General features: G+C 30.5%; 1 protein-coding gene across 1 annotated transcript in view; it reads right to left on the reverse strand.

Moving 5' to 3' along the window:
* LOC117182738 (rhodopsin-like) overlaps positions 1-4,379 on the reverse strand; it is a 51,458-nt gene that overhangs the window by 45,628 nt on the left and 1,451 nt on the right. The gene's annotated exons all lie outside the window — the stretch shown is intronic.

Consider the following 4,379-nt stretch of genomic DNA (forward strand, 5'->3'; position numbering starts at 1 on the left):
CACACAACCTGTGAGATATGTACTCTCCACCATATTTAAGCATTTCAGCGTTAATACTGTCTACGCCAGTAGCCTTATTATTTTTTAAGTTCTTAATTATATCTCTAACCTCAGAGGCACAGACTCTCTCAATTGAGTTTTCTAACGCATCGTGTTCTATATTGTAGTTGCGTTGTCCTATAGCTTCATCTCCAAATAATTTATTAGAAGAGTATGTATCATAGAGAATTTCACCCTTGTTATTTTTCATGCTGACAAACTCTGTACTTTTACCTCCCTTCATATTGATCAGCGTCCATTATAAAGTAGTTTATTGCTTTGTTCGAAATCGTTTTGCACTTTCTTCTCTTCTGCTGTTCTGATTTAATTTTAATTTCCTTGACTAGCAGTTTAACTTAACTCTTTTTGTGTCTGTTTAAATAAAGATTATAATGCAAATTTTAAGACATTCACTTTCTTTTGGTGAATATAAATGAAAATGCTGTTGAAGCAGCAGGAAACTCTATTATGTCATAAGACTGTTCTCTAGACAACGAAACAAAATTAAGTGAACTTTCCATTAATCCTCAAAAGACTGAACTGGGAAATTACTTAATTATTCCTAAGAGAACTCAATTGAAATTACGAAATACTTAATAAAAACTGAAATTTGTATTTCATTTTCTACATAAAATGAGTAGATATTTTAATAGTTCTAATGTCGCTATTGTTTAATTTATTTATCAATAATAGTAATACCAAAATTAAAGAATCGCCCAAAAGGTTATTATAACAACAACGACAAAATTTCAGCTACTTATTTAAAAGTCAAAAAAGTGTTAAATTTTACAACTGCAATCAATTTTAAAAACATAATATTGATACTCAACCTTGAAGATTGGCTCATATTTCATCTAAGGGCCAGATCACATATTGACGTATCATGATTTCCCATGAGTATTCTACCATCTACTAAGTAAGTATCTGAAGCAGAAATACATTTTAGGTCATTTCTTGTTTCTTAGCTAAGTCGAGATTTTCCTGTACAAATAATTCTTCCATTCAGGTTTCAATCATTCTTCAGATGTACATTACAATTGCTTCAGATGTTTCGGGATTTTAGTTAATTATACTGAATTTATTTACGGATAATATGAAAAAATCAATTAATTAAGTCGTGAAATATATTGCTAAAATACATTTTTTGTAAGTTGAAATGTTAAAAAAAATTAAATTATCAGTAATATTGTTTTGATTCTAAAACTAGTAGAAACCGTATGTTTATCAAAGATCTGATTATTGTGACGAGAAGTTCCTTAAAAAAAATTTAACAACAATTGATTAACTCTGAGAATAAATGAAGCCTCGGCTGAAATAACGTTGTATCAACACATTTTTTGTATCCATGGAGTTATGTGTATAGAAGTTTTTCTTTTAACTGTTTCTCTATTCCGCGGAAGCGCGCCGATCGAAAATTCAAAAATTGAATTGGGAAAGAAATGTCAAAATAGTGAAGGTTTTATACTTCGAAAATGTACCATTCTACAAGTATAACATTAAAGTTTTGAACAAAGGTAAACAAAGAAAATTAAATTTATTAGAATTACTTGCAGGAAAAAATAAAAGGGCTAGAGAGGATGGAGTAAAACGTCCAGAACCGGTAATAGCAAATATAATATTAGAAAATAATAAAATAAATAAATGACTGATAAGCCATTAGCAGAAATTGAACTAAAAGATAGTGTTTGAATTATTTTTATAATGAAATAAAAATAAAACTTTAAATTGCATTTACACGAATAATTAAGTGTTTTTCTTTCCTTTCTTTTAATGAAAAGACGAGAAATTATATTTGCCTTTTTTACAATACATATGTGTAGGACCAAATTTGTAAATGATCTAACCTAATTGTTGTGATTTTCATCAATTGAAATTTTCCGAATTCAACTTTGAAATTTTTTGTCGACCCTCTTAAGCGAATGTAATTTTCTATTCTTACCCTTAAAAAATTCTAAATTAGATTAAGATATGTTCATTTATGAGGTTAACTCAGATAGATGCGAAATAAATGGAAATAAATAACCTCGACTATTTTTACATTTCATTCCGAATTCAAATTTTTAATTTTCGATCGCAGCGCTTTTGCGGAATGGAGAAACAGTTAAAAGAAGAACTCATATACAATGAATTCCATGGAAACAAAATATGTTTTGATACAATGTCATTTCAGCCGAGGCCTCAAATATTAAAAGTGATTTTTAATTATATTTATTTAAACAAGTTAAATCTACCGATCTTCCTAGTACGTATATGGACAAAATGACAGTTCAGTAAACGTTACAATTATAGACAAATAAGTATGACTATCAATGATGGTTACTAGTACCGATTCTCAAGTGGTGCTGACCTGCGGATCAGTAGATTTGACCGATGCAGTCGCTATAATATACAGTTCCTGGATGCTGCAATTACGAATTATCATGTCACTTTAACGAATAATATAGAGATTTGAATTATGTTATCGGCGCAGACTACAGTTAAGACAGCACTATAAATTGTGAAAAAGTATTGTTAAAAAATAATTAATAAATAAGCGCACGGTCATTTCTTATAAATATTTTCGTATATACTTATAATTAATCGGTATTTGTAAGTTATAATGCTTATAAGACAATTAAAATTTCGCATGCAATGGGGGGGATTCGAACGCATAAACCTAAGCACGCAAGTCAACAGTCTTAACCACTACACTAATATACGAGTTGCGATCTGTAAAATAATTTTGAAATGCATTTGTAACTAAGTGTAAGCATAATCGTGTGCTGAAATGGCTAAAGGGGGGAATCCCATGTAGCGGGTCCAAAAATCGATTTTTTTTCTTAAACTATAGCTTACCAGGAAAAAAGAACCGATAAAAATCGAATCGCGGTTTGAATTGCGTATCTATAATTTGCAGATTGAAAGAATGAAAATGCAATCGGTTGGCCATATTTTTAATCGGTCACCTGAACGCGGTGCTTTAAATCGGCCATTCTAGATTCGTTAAGATGCATAGTGAAGAGAGTGGAATGAGACTAACTAACCTGAAATAATTCCTATGTGCATTCTACGATTCATTAATGTGCACATGAATGAGTTGATATTCAATATGAAATGGATTTCTTAAAAAATCACAACGAATAGTAAAAATACAATGCAAACACAGCAATTTTCAATAAGCGTGAATCTGCCAATTGTATGTCACCTCAGGTTATGTTTAACTGAGCAGAATATGCAGATTAAAATTGTGAAGAATCAATTCTTTCGAATGAGAAGTATGAAGTAATAGATTTGTTTAGGACAGTTCTGATTTTAACAAAAGTAAAGAAATTCAAGTTAAATAATATTGTTATTGTATATATTATAACTAGCTGTGTCCTGTGGCGGGGGCTTCGCCGCCGGGGAAAGCCTGCTGTCATTAATACTATGCATCGAGAAAAAACGGAAATTCCATAAAACTTGTATATTGAATAATACTGGAATGAAATCAATACAATTTTAAATATTTATCGTGGAATGTGGGTTTGAAAAATGTGAAGTCGATAGTGAAATTTGAAGTAAACTTGAAAAATACGCCTAGAAAGTAAAATAGAAATTAAAAATTGAATCCAGAACATCGAAACTGTATTTTTCGAATTTTGATTGTAAAAATTGTATTCAAGTAGCCCAATTCAGTTTCCAAAACTTTCAAATCACTTTTGAAATTTGTAGACAGCTTAAAAAAAACTCTAAATGCGAAAAAAGAATTAAAAGCTAAAAAACATAAAATGAAAAAGGCGTTTTCGAATTTAAAATCATAAAACTCGTACTGAAAGCGCAGAATTTGGTTTTGAAAAATGCGAAGTCTACACTGAGATTTGAACTAAACTTTAAAAAACTCTGAGAACGTAAAACAGAAATATAAGCTTAAATAAGAAAATGTTAATTGTTTTTTAATTACAAAAATTATACTTCAGTCATTGAATCCAATATTTAGAATTTTGAAATCAGTCCCTGTCCCCATTTTATGTTCTCACAAAATTTTCTTATAATCTATCCGGGGCCCCCAAAAAAATACGTAAAAAATTTGCTGCCGATTAGTGAAAAACTACGTTTCTGTCCCTCTTCCTCATCTTAATCTCTCCTATGCCCCCTCCCTATACTCTCACGACCTGCCTGGAAGCCCAAAGAATATGTGTGAAAAATATGGTGCTAATTATCAAAATCAGGATTCTTATAAGAATCATACGTTTTAGGACACTTGATTTTATATATTTCAAAAACTGTACACCCTCCCCCTACACTCCATCATCCTTCAATATTTTCACGACCTGACCGGGATCCCAAAGAATATGTGTGAAAAATCTAATGTTGATTCGTCA

Source organism: Belonocnema kinseyi, chromosome 2, assembly GCF_010883055.1.
Source record: "Belonocnema kinseyi isolate 2016_QV_RU_SX_M_011 chromosome 2, B_treatae_v1, whole genome shotgun sequence".
Taxonomy (NCBI): domain Eukaryota; kingdom Metazoa; phylum Arthropoda; class Insecta; order Hymenoptera; family Cynipidae; genus Belonocnema; species Belonocnema kinseyi.